Here is a 19,874-nt window from a genome sequence, read left to right on the forward strand (position 1 = left end):
CTGATATCCCGAGCCAATACTCACAGCCCTGCGCACCCTCTGTCTTTTCCATCCAGTCTCCCCTCAGTCCTCCAGCTGCCTTTGCTGAAAATTATCTGCACCATTGCTCCTGTGAGTCTTTCCATTGGGATGCCAGGAGTAGGGTATTCCCAGACAGAGGTTCCAGAATGACCTTGAATTCTTCAGAGGAGTCCTGGACACACCGGCCCACCCCCCATGCCTCTCTATCTCAGCCCTGAGCTAAGGGGGTGGGGGAGTGGATGGAGCTTTATGGCCCGTGCACCTAGAATCACCCTGGGCACTGGCGAATGAAGGCACAGCCCCTCCCCTCAAGACCCTCACAGCCTGGAATAGAGGCAGATGCGGGGCTGCATGGCGAGCATCTGTGTGATGATCCTAGGTGGGAGGATACCCAACTTATGGGGTGGGGGGGGCGGTTAGGGAGAGTGTTGGTGGGCTTTAGAGGCTGAGCTCCCCAGGTGCTGAAGTCACTGAAGAATAGTCACTGAAGGGAACAGCACTTTCACGGGCCGGGATTGTGCGAGCACCTGGAATGTCGTGGGCTCAGCAGGAATGACGTGAGCTCCAGGAAGGCAGAGGGACTTTTGCTCACAGCAGCAACTCTAGCACTTAAACAATGCCCATAACCACGTCTCTGTTCTTTTAATATTGTTTCTGTTAAAAGTGTTTTGTAAAAGATGAATTGTTAACTTATATGTAACCTGTAGCTTATCAGCATATTTGTGTAAGAGTTCCAGGAACTAATGTCCAAGGAAGCTGACTCCAGTAACTGGACGTACCTGCTCCAGGACACTCGCTGACCTTGAGCCATGAAAACCAGGCCTCTGCTTGACTGGTTTCGATATAATCACCAGAACGCACTGTACTGACTTACGTGTACACGTGTTCCGCTCTCCCTCCCTCCTAATAAAAAGCCCTGCTGCATGAGATGCAGAGGTGGCCTTTAGGGCGGGGGTCCACCATCTTCTCAGGTTGGCACCGAAGAAACCGTTTTCCTTACACCAGCCCTTGTCTCTCGAGTACTGGCTTTCGAAGTGGCAGGCAACCAAACCTGAGTTCGGTGTCACGTGGAATACGTTCTTGTTGAGTGAATGGATAAGGTGAAAGGAGAGAGTATCTGGAAGTGGGATTGAACGCATCTGTCTGTGCCCACTCCTGGGAGCAGAGGCTGTAGATCTTTGCCCTGCCAGGTATAGGGGGCCGTGAAAGGGTTTTGAGCAGTGGTGGGTGGATGGTGGCGACAACGACAATGTGAACGATGGGGTCCTGAGCCTCGGCTTTTCTCACACCTCTTCCTTGCTGCCTCACTGCAAGCTCACGCCTCCCACACCCCAGGCACTTGTGGCTGCCTGCACAGCCTGATTTTAGCCTCATTGTCTGGAAAAGCAAATGGACATCCTGGGCTGGGCCATTTCAGCAAGGGTTCTGGCCAGGAGGTCTGCGGATGTGGGCTGGTGGGAGGAAGCTGGAGTGGCTTAACATAGGCTCAGGAAATACTTTTATGTTGGTATTGGTTAACATTGGGAAGAAAAGGCCTTGGGGAAAAAACAAAAAACAAAGCCCACATTCCCAGCTGACGGAAAGAACCTAGGACCACATCCAGAGGCCCTTGCTCAGTCAGTGTGATGGTGACTTTCTGGAGGGTGGTGCCCATGTCAGAACTGCGGGACCCACACCTGACTGGTGGCTCTTTCAGGTTGGGCAAAAGGAATACGGCTCAGAAGGGCTTAGGAGGAAAGCACATGCTTGGGGTTGGACCTATAACACACGGGCAAACGCATGGTTGCAACTTTATCCAGCTCCCAGACATGCCCTGCCTGTAGCAGAAATCACTGCACAATTGTCCTTTCTCCTGAGCAATTTCCTCTGGAACTGCATTCTCCAAGCGCTACTGAGCCCTTGAAATGCGGCTCATCTGAGTTGAGATGTACTGTAAGCATAAGACGTACTGGATTTTTGAAGGTGTAATGAAAAAAGAATTTACCTTATTAATAAATGGTTATATTGGTTACATGTGGAAATTTAAATGTTTTGGATATATTGGGTTAAATAAACTATATTGTAAATGTTAAATTCACTTGTTTCTTTTCCCTTCTATTTAATGTGACTGCTAGAACATTTAAAACTGTGCAGCTGACATATATTTCTATTGGCCACCCCACCAGGGCATAAAATTTTGTCCTTTTTGTTCATAGCGAAATCTCCAGCACCTAAATAGTGCTTGGAACATAGTTAGGGGCTCAGTGGTATTTGTGGAATGAATGAATGAATTCTCATTCTCTCTTCAGGGAGCCCCCACCAATTGGTCAGGTGGACGGTAGCTGCTGCCCCGCGCCTCTGCAGTAGTTCCAGAATGGTGCTGAAATCCCCTGTGTCTGCTTTCTGATTTTAGAGCTGGTCTCACCATCTCGGGACTCGCATGAAACCCAGGAGCTGGAGGTGGACTTGGGTGAATGGGCTGCTCCCCTAAGGGTGTTCTGAAAGGGAACTTTCTGTTTCTTCAGATGAGGAAGCAGGACACTGTGCAAATGATACGGAAATGGCTTCTCTCAGGCATTTGCATGCTTGAGGTGCGAGGGTGCTTCACATTCACATCCTGACCCTAGCCCCTTGTCCCTAGGGACAAAACAGGAAGCACAGGAGACCTTGAGCTCCAGGGAGAAGCAAGGCCACGTTGTCTTTCCCCAGTGAGCAAGGGTTGTAGCCCAGAGCATCCTTGCCTCTCCTATCCATCAGGAGCCTAAAAATAGTCTGCGGTTCCAGCCTCCCACACAGCTGCCCTTGGAGATGGGCCCTGTGCCTGCCAGCTCCTCCGAAGCCCAGACTGTCTGCATGGTCCTGCCTCAACCACCAGCTCCCTGCCCCTCACCCTCTGTCCCGTCCTGACCCCTGGGGACCTGAACTCAGCACTCCTACCATCAGGCCTGCCGAGGGTCTGCCTGTTGCCCTGCCTCCCCGATCAGACTGGGCCTTCACCCCTTGGACCTCCAGACCCCATGCTCTGTCCACTCTCCTCTTCTTGAGGGGACGTTAGCCGGACACAGAGGTGGGGTGAGGGGGTTCCAGGCCGTAGAACCAGCATGCATAGAACCAAGCAGTGTGAGAGACCACAGCAGGTGTGGTGAGCCCTCTAGGAAGGGCTGGTTGAACGAGGAGGAGTGGGGGCACCAGGCAGAGGCTGGAAGGCAGCAGGGCAAGTCTGCTGGCTCCCACCCTCATGCAGGGGTCCTCCGGGCACCTCTGTCCTGCCTCATGGGGCAGGGGCTGTCCCTCTCAGATCTGACCCCACCCCAACCCATGACCAGGCCATTGCTGTCTGTCCATATTGCCTGTAGAGCCAGGGGGAACTCTCAGTGGCGGGGCTGCCCAGTTTGGGACTTCCACATCTCTGATTTGTGTGAAGCCCTGGTGCCTTCCAGGATCTGAGCTTTGGGACTTCCTTTCTGCTCATCAGGTCTGTGGGGGCAGTCAGGGCTACCCACTGTGGCCCAGAGAGAGAAGGCCCTCAGGGCAACATGGGTGTCTGGCAAAGCTGGGACCACAGCCTACAAATCCTGATGCCCAGATGAGACCCAGCCCCTCACTCTGAGGTTGGGCCATCATTGTTGGGCCACATCCTGGTCTGACCAAGGAACGGTGTTTGGGCATCCACCCTGTGAGGCAAGTGTGAATGCACAGTGACACTGTTGACTCATGATGGTTTCCCCTCCGAGCTGAGCAGGGTCCCAGCAGCAGGAAGTGGGGGCATCAAAATTCACATTTTCCTCTTCTGGGGACAAATTGGAAGGAAATGCTGAGTTCATGGGGTGGTTCTTTCCACGCCATGGTGGTTCTTTCCATGCTAGTACCAAAGCCCCTTCTTGCTCCAGCATCTCCCAGGAGCCTGGCCACAGACCTGGGCATTATTGTCCCCCAGGAGATGTACCGGGGGTGAGGCCAGAGGGAGGGAGCTTTTTGCCCAGAGCTACCTGGCCCATCAGAGCCTGGCCTAGAACCCAGACCTCGTGCCTCTCCCCACCCCCACACAGCACCCTCCCCCAAGGAAATAGAAGTGGGTGTTAGCTAGATGCTTCTTGGCTGAGGTATAGGTGTTGGGGAGGTTTTCAGACCCTTGAGGTTTTCTCGCCCCCATGCCCCTCATTTCCCAGCATGTGGAAGCCCTCCTTAGTGTGCACACTAGCTGCTGTGAAGAGCTAGACAGTCTCAGGACACTTGACCCTGGCTCTGGGTCTGTCAGAGGTGTTCCCCTCCCCCAGCCACCTGAAGAGCTCAGAGACACCTGGAGCTCTTCTGTATCCTGGATAGCATCCTTGGGACCTCAGGCCCATTTTATCAGCTTGAAGAAACTATAGCCCTTGGAGGAAGCCCAGACTGTCCCCGTGAGTGAGGGAGTGTGGCTGCTGACATGCTAGCTCTGACACATCTCTTCCTGCTGCCTACTTACCTCCTCTGCGGGCCCACCTCGATCACGGGTGGAAACACAGGTGTAGTCAGAGGAGAGCCCACACCAGGAAAGAAAGACTCAAGAGTTGGAAAATTTTAGTTTAAGATAAATAGTTATAAGCCTAGTAAGTAATGTGTATGTTAAAGCTTTTGTTTCAAATCCTACAGATAAGGCCCATCCTGGCTCCTGGGAAAACAGCCAACCTCCTGGGGCACTGCTAGCGATTACCACCTGGGGACAACTGGAGGCATCCGGGCCTTTGTGTTGCAGGGAGAGAAAGAGGACCACCTGACCACCCACCCCTGGGAATAGCTAACTGCCCAGCTCGAGAATACTGCAGTTTTTAATCTAATTTTTTCTGAATTTCAAAACCCCTCACCACACTTTGTTCTTTTGTTATAAAAACCTTGGCCTGGAAAGAAAATGTAAGATGGTCTGTTAGGGTGTGAACCCACCTTCATCTCAGATCGCCGGCCATCAGGATTCAATCGCTGTGTCTGCTTATTGGGTTTGGTAGTGACAGGCAGCTCCAACACCCGTGTCTGTTCCAGGTTCACTCTGCCTCCATGCCTTTCTGTGCCTCAGTCTCATTCCGTCTCTGTTGGCCTCTTTGTCTCTCCATGTCCCTCCTGATTTTCTCTGTGACTTGTTCTCTTGTGTTCACACATATGGGACAAGCATGCATACACATAACACACAGGTGCAGAGGCCCATACACATGACCTGCTCACGAGTGCACACAGTCAAGAAGCACATCTGTGCACATGTGCACCCTTCCCCCCTCACCACCACACAGAGCCCTCCCTCTTTGGGTCCTGTCCACATATTCAGAGAAGGGGGGCATGAAACTCTCTTTTTCTACAGGTCCAGGGCAAACCCACAGCTGGTGTCCAGGGTGTCCCTGCCTTCCTGGCACTGGTGACTGGGAACTTGAAAACCTAAGCTAGTGCCCCCACTGGTAACAGGACTCTAGTGGGGTCACTGGGCCAACATGATCTGCAGGGGAGCACAGACAGTGGAACATGGAGATTGCTATGGGATTAATGTGCACTGGCCTGGAGCACCTCCAGCCCCTGTCCCATTTGATGCCCCTTCCCTGTGGTCCTACTAAGATGGCCTGCCACTTACCTGGGAGCTGGGGACAGAGGAGTAGGACTAGACCACAGGAAGCCCTAGGGTGAGGTGGCTTCAGAGAGGAAGCCTGAGGGACCGAACAGGACAGTGTACTCCACCCATGAAGAGTGGGGGGGTGGGGGGGGGCAGAGGTCCCTAGGGGACATCATGATGACGGGAGACCTCTGTTTCTGTTCTCTCAAAACAATGGGCCGGATGAGGCCCCTCCAGGTATTGAATTTCCTGGGCGTGTTGGGCATTCCTGGAAGGCTCAACATTCCTGGTCTCCCTGGATGTTCCCACGGGGGTGGAAGAGAAGGGGTTGTGCAGGCAGGAAGCCCCTGTCGTCAAGTAAGTCACCGAGGACCTGGCATTCAGGCTCAGGCAGTCCCCAGATTCAGCCTCTGTCCACCTCCCTCAGCGCATGGGCCTCTGTCCAAGTCACCCTACTTCTGAGCACCTACTTATTAAGTGCAGGTTTTGACTGTAGGAGACTTGCAAGGAGAAGGAGCCGGGACTGGGAAACCTGGGAAGGGGTACCTCTCAGGCTGGGGCAGAAGGCAAAGCCCCTCACGGGTTGGGGCTGACCCAGCAGGAGCCCAGAAATCTTTCCGAAAGGTGTCCCTCATCTCCACCCTCTTTGCCAGAGACACACATGATCAGCCGGATTCAGCCTCAGCAGGCAAGACCATAAATCACAAACAGTGATAAGTGGTGACTGTACAGGGCATATCCTGAGAGTGTCTGGACTGTTCTAGAAGTTTTACATGAGTTGTTTTAGTTAATTTTCTCACCAGCCCTGTGAGGTTGATACTCTTCTTGTTTCCATTTTATACTTAGAGGAACTGAGGTGCAGAGAGTGTAATCAGTTTACTAAAATTTCACAGCAAAAAGATTCATCTAATGTTTGTCTTCAAGAAACTGGGATTTGGGACTGTTTTCTCCAGTTGCACTCACACACACTGCAGGGGTGTATTAACCTCCTCTTCTTTGCTGGGCTCCTACAGGGGACATACATAGCAGAGGTGAGCTGACAGCGGGGTCACTCTGGCAAATGAAAGCAGATGCCCATGGGGCAGGGGCAGCCTTCACACACCATCCACTCAGACTGGATGCAGGGACCCCCAAGAAAGGTGATGGGAGCATTGATTCCAAGAAGCTCCGACAGGAGAGAGCCACCTGCCAATCTACCCATCCTCTTGGTGGTGACCAGAGGCAGGCTGGGTGGTGGCCCCAGCCCTTCTGCTCTGGCTGGATACCACCAGGGGGCTGGGGAGGGGGCAGCCTTGTCCTTCCTTTCATTGGCTCCTGCGAGAACTATCTCAGGGAGCAGCTGCTTTGGTGGCTAAAGGGAGCCCACATCCTGCTCCAATCACTGCAAAGTGAGTATCCAAGGGTGGAGGCCTCCATGGGAGCTGAATCAGGCTGACTCAGTGGAAACTTCTGACCATTGCTGTCTCTAAGCCAAGTCCCGCAGTCAGACCAAAGGAAGAACTTCCCAGTTGCTGGTCAACATGTTGCTGGAAGGCTTGCAAATGAGTGGTGTCTGGGAGGGTGTCCCGTGCCCTGGCACACTCGCCCTGCCTGTGAGACACTGCTGAGGGAGGAGCTGAAGGCTCCGCAGGCCCTGTGCCAGGGCCCAGACCAGAGCCACCCCTCGAGTCTGCTTGTGGGAGACCTGCCCGAAGCTGAGGACACAAAGAGAGTGTTTCCTTAGGGCCCTTTGCCTCCCACCTGCTCCTCACAGGCCACTCTGGAGGCAGCCCTGGAGTGGGGCCGGGCCTCCCCAGGGCTAAGAACGGCTCCTGTGGGAAGGTGTTTCCAGACAGAGGGAAAGAGACAAGCTAACCGATGACATGGGCAAGCATGGCCTTTTAGCTCTTTGCCAGAGGGAGGTAGTTTGCCTTTCTTTCTTTGTTTTTTCATTAAGATAAAAAAGTCACCATTTTAAAGTGTACAATTCAATGGTTTTCCGTGTGTGCACATTTACCAACATCTACTTGCAGAACATTGCATTACCCCAGGGAAATTTCGTGCCTGTCATCAGTTAGTCCCCCTTCCACCTGCCCGCCATGCCCCATCCCGCCCCATTCACTGTCTGTCTGTAGATTGGTAGATGGGCACAGTTCATGTGAGTGCAATCAGTCTGTGTCCTTTGTATCTGGTTTTCTTTCACTTACCATGTTTTCAAGGTTCATCCATGTTGTAACACGTATCAGATTGGAGGATGTTTATTGATTTAGAGAGAGAGAAAGGTAGAGGGAGAGAAACATCAATGTGAGAGGGAAACATTGATGGGTTGCCTCCCATACACTCCCTGACTGGGGATGGAACACACAACCTAGGCATGTGCCCTGATCAGGGATCGAACCCGCAGCCCTTTTGATGTGCAGGACAATGCTCCAGCCAACTGAGGCACCCAGCTGGGGTCCGTCTTTTCATTGCTGAATAATATTCCACTGTGCGCATATACTGCATTTTGTTTATCCATTCACTGTTCATGGACACTGGGGTTGTTTCCACATTTTGGATGTTGTGAATAATGCTGCATGAAACATGTACATGTTTGGGTTTTTAAAAAGATTTTATTTTTTAGAGAGAGAGGGGAAGAAAGGGAGAAACAGGGAGAGAAACATCAATGTGAGAGAGAAACATCAATTGGTTGTCTCTTGCATGCCCCCAATGGGAGACCTAGCCTCCAGTCCAGGGATGTGCCCTGACCAGGAATCAAACTGGTGACCTTTTGGTTTGCAAGCAGGTGCTCAATCCACTGAACCACACCAGCCAGGGCAGTGTACATGTTTTGTATGGACATATGCTTTCAATTCTTTTGGGGCTATGACCTGGGGAGTGAAATTGTGGGATAATGGGTAATTTTGTGTTTAATTACCAGGGAACTGCCGCACTACTTTTCACAATGGTCATACCATTTTACATTCCCACAAGAGTGTGGTTCCAATTTCTCCATCTCCTCACCAACACCTGCTATTTTCTGTGCCCTTATTCTTTTGACACACATTTTGTACAGTACCTACCTGGTGCAAGGCCTGTGCTCGGGGAAGGGGATGCAGAGGGACTGAGACTCAGGATGCTCTGGTGGGGTCAGGAGGCACAGACAGGAAACAGTGGCCGCTGGTGATTAGTGGAGTGAAGGGTGGGTCATGGGGGTCCTATCCATGCAGGATGCAGGGCAGGCTCCAGAGGAGGCAAGGATTATGCTGTGGTCCAGGGACCCTGCCTTTGCTCCCTTCCCAGCACCCAGGTACCTGGGAGGGGTGGTGGTCAAGGTGCCGAGTATTGCCATCTGAAAAGTTCCATCCTCGCCAGAAAGCCACCCATTAGAGCCTGTTTTACTGGGTTGCATTCTCATCTCCAGGCCACATGCCAGCAGCCTAAACCAGATGAGGAAACTGAAGCTCAGAGGGGGAATGATTTGCCAAAGGTCACTCTAGAAGCCCAGAGCCCTGGCCTCCAGAACCCAGCCTTGGGTCCTTTTAGCTCTGATTGGGTGAGGCCTGGGGCAGCATGAGACTGTGGGGTGGGGGGGGGGGGGGAGGTGGCAGGAGGCTGAAAGAGGGGGTAGACTCAGGTAGGAGGAAGCCAAGCTTCAAAGATTTTCCTGGGCTGAGGGGAGGGGCTCTGGACAGGGTATGTGGGGGGACAGGACAAGCATGAACTGTGCGGGGAAGTGTTGAGCGATGGAGGCTCCCAGGGGCTGCTGTGACCTAAGTCTCTCTTGTCAGTTTCAGTTCTGCCTCACTTGCCCCCTGAGCCCCCAGAGTTGGGGGAGAGTTTGGGCTATGTTGGGGTGACTCAGTCAAACCCATTTTGGTCCCTAGGGGGTAGATGTGGGGGGATGAGCCTGACACCAGTCAGCCAGCCACTCCCTCAGCCTGCCTTCCTGTCTGTGACAGGTCCCTCAGTCAGAAGGCAGAGGCCGGAGGCCTGTGTGTGTTCCCTCTTTAGCGGCTGTGTGGGAGTGAGGACTGGGCCTGGCTGGCCGACAGCGTCGATGGCTTCTCCTGTTTTGGAGCTCGGTGTGTCCAGTGGGCGATGACTGGCCCCGAAAGTAGATTTGGGAAATATTTGTTCAATGAACTCATACTTTATAGTACTGGATTGAAATGTGCTCACGCACTCACTCTTAGTGACTCACAGGCTTTCAGTTTAGATCCCTGGCTGTACCAGGTGCTGTGGGTGTATGGAGACTGCGTGTGATACAGCCCCTTGTCCTCCTGGACAGCAGGAGAGGTCCCTGTCCTCCTGTGGCCAGCATACTCAGTGGCAATGGCTGTGACAGGGTTGTAGACAGGAGGGACCAGCTGACCTGGGTGTTCATGTAGGTGGGCTGGCGGCCCCAGGCTCTGCCTGAGCCCAGAGGAACATTTTCTATACCCCCATGGAATGGAGTGTGAGCTCAGAGACCATACCCCAGATTTACCAAATTCAAGGCCTTGGACTCCCCTTGGGTTTGTCAGGGGCCTTGTGGTCCTGTGGGGGAGGTGTTGGGGCCACTTCCGTGTCTCTGGTTCACTTGAGTCTCTCCAGATGCGTCCCTCAGGGGCTCTGGGCACTGGCAGAGAGAACTCGGGCTGCCTTGACTGCCTGCCCCCTGCCCTCCCTTGCCTAGAAGTCTCCTTCAAGGGGCCCCAGCAGGTGACAGGCTCGGAGTCTGGGAGCCATGCATTTCTCTGGCCTACCACCTGCCCTCTTGTCTCCCCCCTCCCTTGTGCCTCCTCATTTCCTCATCTGGGACGCAGTTCACTCAGACTGATGTTACCCTTTGTTCTTGTTCCCTGGTAGCCCCCAGGCCTGTCCCAGCAGCTGCTGTGAAGAAATGTGAATAAAACCGGAGTCTGGGGGGAAATCCAGACGATGATGTCCTCAGTGCCTCTTGCCACCCTGCCCTCATGAATGCCTCACTTCCCCATCACGGAGCTCCTGTGGGACTTTGGGGGCAATTTTTAGGTCTTTAGCAAAGGGCCTCTGAGGGACTGGTTTTTCCTCGGGGCTGCCCTAGTGTCGTGGCCCTGTACAGTGAGGGATTTGGTAACCCTGGGGGCTCAGTGTGGCCGAAACTCCCAGGGTAGGCTTAGCTGTCCACGTCTAAGCCTCTATGCTGTCACAACCAGGCCTGTGCCATTGTGAGGACAGATATCAGGACATCATCCATGCCTTTGGGACAAACCAGGGAGGGGACATTAAAATCAACAAGGTACTGTTAGTACAGTAGGTACTACTTTAACTGACCAAAGTGATTCTTGCATTCTGCCTTTGTGGGAAAGTAGGAGTTAGCAGGGCAAGGAAGGAGCCGAGGGAATCTACATACATGGTCAGAGGCCCCGAGGTAGGGAGCAGAGTGACCTATTAGGAAACTGCAAGTACTTCCACATGACTGAGTGGAGAGGAGAGGAGGTAGGACAGAAGGGCAGGGAGTGGGCAGGGCAGCTCAGAAAGGTCCCTGACAGCTCCATCTCTGAAGCCAGCAGCGGGGTGTGGAAGTGGGAGGCTTCCCACATGAAGCTGGCAAGGGCAGCCCCACCTTGTGGCTGAGGGCAGCTCACTCAGCTCTGCCTCTGTAAGGGCCAGCAGGCGGTGGCCCACATGAGCTGTATCTGAGCAGTGGGGTAGCCTGGGCTGGCTCCACAGGCTGGGCCCCTCCATGGGCTCAGGCCCCACTTTTGAGGGAGGCAGGTTGGAACAGAGGGGAGGGTGTGAATTTGGTGTAACCCAGCCCTGGGTCCTGATCCTGACTTTGCTGGGGTACATCCAGGTCGGCGAGGCAGGGGGAGAGAGGTACGTCACGCCACACTGTCCCGCTTCTGGAGCCTGTCCTCCAGCAATACCCACGTGCACATGGGGTAGGTGAAGTGGGGTTATAGTCGTTTGCATGGAAAAAGACATGCAGATTGGTATTAATCCTGTGGGGGAGGTGTCTGGGGCCACTTCCATGTCTTTAGCTTTCCTACAATCGCTTTCCTAACTCAAAAGAATTTCACTCACAACCGTAAACCTACTTTTGCCCCAACCACTGTGTGACAGCAAGATTGGAAACACCCCGTATACCCATTGCGTAGAACTGGTTTCGACTGTGGTATGCCCCCATGATGGAATACACACAGCAGTAAAAGAAAAAGAAAAAAAAAGTGGAAGCTTTCTATGTATGAATGTCAAAACAGCTCTGGGATTTCTGTCAAGTCAAAAAGCAAGTACAAGCCTGGAGAGAGGCGCTCCTGCCCAGGCTGGGTTGGAAGCAATGTGACGTTCTCAGGACACAGGGGAGTTCAGTGCCTGGAAGGGAGGCACGGTGCCGGGCTAGTCAGACGAGACCAGCCTGGGAGGGCCCTTGGGCTCAGGGAAGAAACTGAAACCTACCAGGACCCAAGCCAGTGTTCAGCAGGTACTGATCTGCTTTACCTGGTCACAAGATCTGGCAATTGTAAAGCAATAACCACATGTATACTGTGCTTCATGTGCAGCTCCAAACTCCTTGAAGGAGGTGTTTTTATTGTCCTGAGTTTATAAATCAGGGAATAGAGCATGGAGAGGTTAGGGAGCCGGCACAGTCACTTTCCAGCTGGTTAATGGCAGACCCAGAGAAAGAACCCAGCCAGTCTGGCTCCTGAGCCTGCACCTCAAGCATCTTGCGGCCCTGCCTCTCAGGGTGGTGGCTGAGGCCGGGTGTCCTGGAGGGGCCGGCTGCAGGAGAGGGAAGGTCAGGAGGCTGTTACAACAACCCGGACAAGAAGCAATGTGGGTCTGTGGGAAAGCAGTGACTTTTGGGATTAGGACTCAGGTGTACGTTTGAGAACTTCTAAGGAACTGGAAGCAAGCCATGGAGGTGAGTGGGGTGTGGCTGCCATGGAAGGAAAGGAACCCAAGATTCATTGATCCATTCACTCGCATAACAAAACCACCGAATGCCTACTGGTTGCCAGCTGCTCTTCCAGGAGCTGGACTTGCCTCAGTAACCAAGACAGACAAATATCCCTGCCCTACAGAAGCTTGTATTTTAGCTGATGGAGAAACCATAGATGTGTAAGTATGTCAATGATACAGTCTGTTAGAACTGAAGAAGCATAAAATAAAGGTAAGGGTAATGAGTGGCCCTGGTCAAGGAGCTACTGAGGGTTTCAGTCAAGTGTCAGTGAAAGCCTCATCCAAAACGTGATTTTTGAATGAAGAAAAGAGGTGAGGGGTGAGTCTTGCCATACCTGGGAAAGGGCATTAAGGCTGAGGAGCAAGAGCTGGAACATCCGAGATATTTGTTAGACGTCAAGTGGGGTGAAGACTGGGCAGCGGGGAAGAAGTCAGGGTGGGGGATGGTGGGTGCATGTTTGGGTGTCAACAGCATAGAAGGTGTTTAATGTCTTGAGACCAAGTGAGGTCAGTAGGCAGGGAGTGAAAGGTGGTGCTTAGTTTTAGACTTTGAGCCAAGGAAGGGGAAAGGGAGGGCAGGTTTCAGAGAGATGACAAGCTGTTAGTGCCCAAGGGTCGTCCTGGAGGTGGTGTCTAGCAGCAGGGGAAGAGCCAGGGGGCTGATGCCTGGCGGAGGCAGGAGGAGGGAGGGGTGGGGTGGGAGAGGTGTGCCTTTTTGGGAGGAGGGGTGCCAGAAGAAAAGGCCCAAGGCAGAGCTGGCGGGGCGGGGGAGGGGGGGCTCACCGAAGGTAGCACTGGGAGGAGAGGGGAAACCACAAAAAGACCACTGGGAGGAGCAGGCAGGGAGGTGGGTGCAGATCTGGGTGCACATCTGGGGGGCGGAGAGCTGCGTATTTCGAGAGACTGAGTGGTCAGCAGTGAGAGACCATGTAGAGGATGGCCAGCAAGTGACAGGCTGCCAGTGGGCTTGGTGGGGTGTTGGGACAGGATCTCAGAGGGTCAGGGGAAGTAGGTGGCGACAGAGGCAGTAAAGGGAGATAATGCTTTCAAGAGTTTCTGGGCAGTGGCTGGAGGTGGGGTGAGGGGCTCTGAGAGGATTCCTGTAGGCTGCAAGTCGAGAGCAGCAGGTCTGATGCCAAGACGCTGCAGCCTAAGGCAGAGGGAGGTAGCTCCCCGGGGTCTCTCTGAGACAAGGCTGAGGTGACTTCCTCCTGCTCCACTCTGGCTCCTGAGCCCTGGGGAGGGAGGAGAGGAGACTAGGGGAGGGAAATGTCTGAGAGAAGGGACAGACAAAGGCACGAAGGTGGAAGGGGAGGGAAATGTCAACATCTTTTACAGACAACATAATGGTTGTTTCCACTGTGGTAAGAAGACCGAAAGGAAACCAATGAAAGCAGGGGCGTCTTTGAAAAAACTTTTCCAAATGCGAAGGTGTAGGCCCCTCTCCCAGCCTGGCCCTGCCTTCAGGCCTATACCTTGCTGCCCTTGGAGGACCCCCAAACAGGAGGGCTTCCACGTGGGGCAACCCTGCAGACACCGAGGTGGGAGGAGGGCGGGCAGGGCCAGAGGGCAGCCTGGGTAGAGACAAGGAGGCAGGGAAGCTTTATGGTGTTTGGGGTAGAGCCTGAGGCTTGTCTGTGGAGACCAGCTAGCCGAACAGGCCAGGTGGATGCTGGTCAGCAGGCCTTGGGCACCAAGAAGTCTTTGCTGATTGTGAGATGACCGGAAATGCCCACCACCTGGGACGGCCTCTGGGGGGCTCAGCACCCTCTCCAGGTCCTGGGCCGAAGGTCCCAGGAGAGAATGGACAGCTGGAAGCAAGGCTGGGGCCAACTAGAACTCAGGGGACAGGTGTTGGATTTGCTAACTTGTGTCTGGTCACTTGTCCCTTTCTGGGTCATACCTGGACCTCACCTACTGAATCATCAGAACTGCCTGGGGGTGGATCTTCCCCTCTGGCCTACCACTTCTTCAGAATTCACCTATTTCCTCTTTTCTAAAAATAGGAACTTTGTTAACTTTAGGGAAGAGGAACTAACCTTTGCTGATAGCTCTCCCAGTACCTCCCCCTACACACACCGATGTGCTTGCAGGCACACACCCGGTGTGTGAGCAGGTACCAGGCCCCAGCTGGTTATTACCGCCTGGTACCGTCCTTATAAAGCCTCGTGGAGAAGACACTGTTGTTGTCCCCGCTTGGCAGGTAGGAAGCCAAGGTCATGGGAGGTACAGTGACTCACTCGAGGATGCTTTACTTGGTGAGTCTATCGAGGTCACTGACGTGAGTTGAGTGTGGAAAGGCCTGCACACGATGTTATCTGTCCCCTGCACACGGCCAGCCGGCCAGACCGCCACCCCGTGGGGCTGGGTCACTTCCTGCTCTTCCCTCCTATCTCCGGTGCCCGCTTCACAGATGCCGTGGGTCTCCCTCGGCTCTCACGGACAGAGGTCTGGCATGTCTGGTGACAGGCATTCCAGGCCTGAGAGAGGCTAGAAGGGGGGACTTGGCCATAGCCTGCTTCGCAGAAACCCCTCAGTCCCTAGGGTACCCCACCCCCAGGGTTGGCGACCAGGGCAGGGGTTCTAGGCATGGTGGCCTGACCTGGCTCCTTAGTTTTGACCCATCAAGTCCTGTCCTCCACTTGTACCCAGCCCCCCACAAACACCCCACACTTCTCTCTGACTGCTCAAGTGCAAAGAGCACGGGTTCTGGGCTCAGAGATGAGGTTTCAAAGCCACCTATGTGACCTTGGGCACATCCTGTAAACCTGCAAATCAGAGGCGCTAAAAATAACACCTTCCCCAGAAGGTTCCTGAGGACTGGGAGACTGATAGGAGGTGTTCACTAAGTATGTCCCTTCCCTCAGGCCCCAGCCTCCTTGGGCAGGCATGCCCCTTGGCTCACAGATTTTGCCCCTGCTGTGGGAGGGGGTGAGGCCAGAGGGGGGCTAGAGCAGGTTCCTCTAGAGCAGGGGTGTCTAACTCATTGTCACCAGAGGCCACAACAGCCTTGCGGTTGCCTTCAAAGGGCTGAATGTAATTTTAACTCCTTAACAGTTAAGGAGTAGTTACACATATATAGTCCTAAAATTATTTTGGCCCTTTGAAGGCAACCATGAGGCTGATGTGGCCCCGGTGAAAATGAGTTTGACACCCCTGTTCTAGAGTGTGGGCTCCTGGGCAAGGGTGCTTCTTGCCTGGGCTCAAGTCCATGCTGCCTGGGGTATGTTGCCAGGACCTGGTTCCAGAGTAAATGTCGCTGCTTTGCTTGCACCCTGGCTCTCGAGCCCCACTGGGCTGTGGTGACGCAGGCCTCATGCCTTGCTGAGCGCTCAGTCTAGGGGCTGCCCGCTCTCCCCTTGACACCAGGGCTTCTCTCCAGCACTAGCGGACCCCTTCCTAACCAGGGTGACTCCCTTGCATCACACAGGCGTGGGGAGGCACAGTACCTGCTACCATCTGACCCCCACCTCTCTGGAGCCCTGACATTGCCCTGCCTAGTTTGGCTCTGAGGACTGCTCAGCATTAGACCCTGAGGGCAGTGGGCAGCCCTCCCTAGCTTTGCTGGGAAAGTGGGGCACCAGCTCTACTTTAGCCAATGTTCTTGCTCACTCAGCTGAAAAGCCAGAGCTTCCTAACCTGCAGGCTCCCAACCCTCACTGGGAGCCAGCAGCCCCTTCCTTGGTGCTCTGTGACACAGTCCCAAGGCAGGGCTGCCGCACCTGTCCTGCTGCTGGGTGTCTGCCTCATGGGGCACATCTGCCACAAGGCTGTTGTGTCTACAAGCCCTCCCCCCATCAGTGCCGATGGCCCTTTCTGGGCTCCCTCCTTACACCCTTGAGGGGGTTGGGGGAGGGCAGGGGGAGGTGGGGATGGTGAGTAGACTCTGTTATCAGGGTGGACAGGAAATTCAGAGGCCTTTTCCTTTGGGAGAAGAGGGCCCTGGACCCTGCGGAGGTGGTGACAGGGGTTTCCTGGGAAGGATTATGCATGCCCCAGCTTGGCCATGAGGAGCCTGTGCCACTGTTTGATCAGTTACATTGAACACTGGACACTGGACTGGACACTGAGGGGCAGCCTGTGCTGTGCCTCCTCCCTCAGCCACATAGCTGTGGTGCCGCCTCAGGACCGACTCCTGCGGATGTGGTGCCTTCTATCTCTCTGTTCACCGAGGGCCTCATTCTCCTGGCTGTGTCCCGGTGCGGCCACTGTCCTGCAGCCAACGTGGCTCCCATGGGGTGGGGGCTCCCTGCTGGTGAAGACCAGGTCTGGGCCCAGTGGGGGGTGCCCACCTCATCTTGCCAGGGCAGCTGGGGGCCACCCTGGGTGGCCTTTCCTCCTCCTCCAATGGATGGACCTCATCTCCCTCCTGGCAACAGCCCCCTTGTCCCCCAGCTGGCCTGACAGGGACCAGTAGCCCAACCTGTCAGTCTGTGAAGAGACTCCAGGATGGGGGGGCAGTTAACACCCTGGGGGCTTATTCAGGCCAAACCTGTGGTGGACCACGTGCCCAGGTTCCCCTGCAGGCCAGCTTACCTGGCTGAGACCTGACGGGGGCCAAGGGCACTCTGATCTGAGAGGTAATCACTGAGCCCTCCTATCCTCCACACCTTTGCACCTGAGGTGCTTGCCGTCAATGCTGTCCTCCTTTCTCACTGCCCTCGAGACCTGCCCAACCCCCTTCCTGCGAAGCTCTCCCGACTACTGAGCTCCCCAGCTGGAGTTCAGGTGAAAAACCCAGCATTGGTCTTTCTTTGTTCTGAAAGTTGAGACTCCTGGGAACTGGCCCAGCACCCTCCTCAGCAGGTGCGGGGCCTGGGGAATGAGCACAGGCTGTCACTGGGTGCTCCGGCCTGCAGACCTGCGTCTCAGCTGTGTCACAGCCCGGCCTGCCCCGTTTCCAGCACAGGCAGCCCAGCTGCGTCCTGATGGGAAGCACCTCCTGCCTCTGGGAAGGGCTCAGGAAACAATCGAGGATGTGACCTCATGTTCAAGTCTATCCAGCCCTGTCAGTGCCGGATATCCCAGGAGCTTCTGCAGGAGAGGGAGTAGGGGCAGGAGACGGGGCTGCAGGACTGAGGCTGGAACTGTTCCAAGCCACTCCTGGGGTGACTCCACTTTAACTGGGGTCCCAAGTTGAGGAGCTGCCAAGTTACACAGCTAGGCTGCCATGCCTCCTTGCCCAGAACTATCCGTATGCTGGAGACTTCCAGGAAAGAACACCAGTGTGTATCAGGCCGCAGGGCTGCCCGAGGCACAGGGGCTGCCAGGAGCCTGCAGGGGCTGGAGGCTGACTTCATCTGGATGGGGGGGCGGGGGTAGTAGGGGACCCTCTGAGGTGAGCAGGCTACCTGAGAGAGAGGCTCCAAGCCAGAGCCTGGGGAAGGGAGCCTCTGGGGCACTTGTCTCTGGAGCAGGCCTGAGGCTGGCTGGTGGGATGGGCTGGAAGACTAGTCACTTCCTCTTTCTGGACCACACCTTTCGAATAAGATCACCTCTTACTTCACTGGCTGTTGTAGGATCAAATAAGGTGATGAAGAGACTAAAAAGCATAAAGGTGGTATTATTAGCAGGAGTGTTATTTGACTTTCTAATTAGCTTCCTAAAAATAGCTACGTTTATTATAGCACAGGGAGAATCCTAAACTGGAGCCAGCCGCCTGGATTCTTGGTGCGGCGCTGTGGCAGTCTTGCTTGTGAATTTGAGCCGGGCCCTGACCCTCTCTGGTCACCTGGTTTCAGATGGAGGCTGGACAGTGTCTGAGGGCCAAGGCAGCCGATGCAAACTCCAGAAGGATGACTCCTTCCATTGGGGGCTGGTTTCTGAAGGACTGGCTTCATCTGAGTCACTGGGTCAGAGCAATTGGTATCACTGAGTTTATCACCAGCACCTGTGAGGGAACCTGAAGGGTTCTTGAGTTTCTGGGAAGCACCCTGCTCAGTCCCCACCACAGAGTCATTAGCAGGCTCCAGGGATTGCAGACAAGAGGTATCGTAGAGAGGAGTGGGGCCTGGTGGGCGAGGTTAGTGATGGGAGGAGAGGGGCTGCAGACTCACCTGTGAGACATCCAGCTGGCTGGGGAGTCCATTCGCTCAGTGCATGTTTATTGAGCACCGACCATGTGCCAGGAACTGTGCTGTGGAGGCAATGGAGGCAAATTAGACCCGGTTCTGATCGAGTGGGGGAGGCAGACACTCATTGCCAAGCACATAACTAAACCTCACCAGGTACTGAACTCTGACAAGAGCTACAGAGAGGCATGTATGGTGCCGGGGGCATATCTACTGGCGGATTTGACTTAGTTGAAACCTCAGGGAAGGTTCCCTGGAGGAGGTGATGTGGGTTGGAACCTGAAGGGTGAGTAAGCAATGCAGGAGGTGGAAGGGAAATTCCAAGCAGAGGGAGCAGAGGAGCAGAGGTGGTGGTGGGCGGGTGGGTAGAAGGGCTGAGGAAGGGAGGGCTGGGGAGGCCGGAGTGCAGAGGGGAGCGCCAGGAGGCCTGCTTTCCCTTCGTGTGACGGGAGGGGTGGGGGGACTCGCCCTTTCCCTCTCTCCAGAAGCGGGAGAAGATTGTGACCGTAAGATCGTAAGATCGAGAGCAGTAAAACGTGGCCAGACTCAGATGTCAGCGTCAGAGAGCAGGAAGGGTCACTGTGACTCACGGAACTTCGGACCTGGAAGTGCCACCTGGGAGGACAAAGGCTGCGGGACGCGGCGTCCCTCCCTCCCCGCCTGGTTTCATTGCTTGGGGGAAATGTTCCCTTTGTCAGTGCCTGAGTCACCGGCCCCTCTGGGAAGGGCAAGCCTGGGACCTGCCAGGATGCTGCCCTGACCCCACGTGTCTCCATCTCCATTTTCTTTGTTCTTGTCCCCAGGCTGCCTGGTGTGACTCTCCAGCCGCCTGCCTTGCTCTCTGGGAGGGAGTGAGTTTGTGGGAACTGAAAGGTAAATGGGACAATGGCCCTTACTGGGGGCTGTCCCTCAGACAGTGCTGTGACTTCGGTCATGTACTGACATCTACGGGAACCTAGGGGCCCCTGGGAGACCATCCGGTTTGATCCCCTTGGGACACAGCCAGGTTGGGTGCTGAGGACAAGGGAGGGTATGACTTACCCCAGCAGAGCACAGCACCCCTGCATGAGAGCCTACAGCCTCCCGGGCATTTTAAATCTCGGGGGAGGCAGGGCTGTGGGTGTTGCATTGCCTTCTGGCCCGAGAAGTTGGACCTCTGGGGGGTAGAAGGGAGGCCCCGGGAAACAGTGAGCTTCTCCCCTCTCATCTAAGGGAGGCCTTGGACAGCAGCAGAGACACCCAGCCCCTCTCTCACAGCAGCTTGACCATATTCCTCGCCCCCGAGGGTGGGATGTTGATAAAAGGACAATCCTGGAATCCATCAGGAACACTCAGGGTGGAGACCT

This window comes from Phyllostomus discolor, chromosome 1 (genome assembly GCF_004126475.2).
Source record: "Phyllostomus discolor isolate MPI-MPIP mPhyDis1 chromosome 1, mPhyDis1.pri.v3, whole genome shotgun sequence".
Lineage (NCBI taxonomy): Eukaryota > Metazoa > Chordata > Mammalia > Chiroptera > Phyllostomidae > Phyllostomus > Phyllostomus discolor.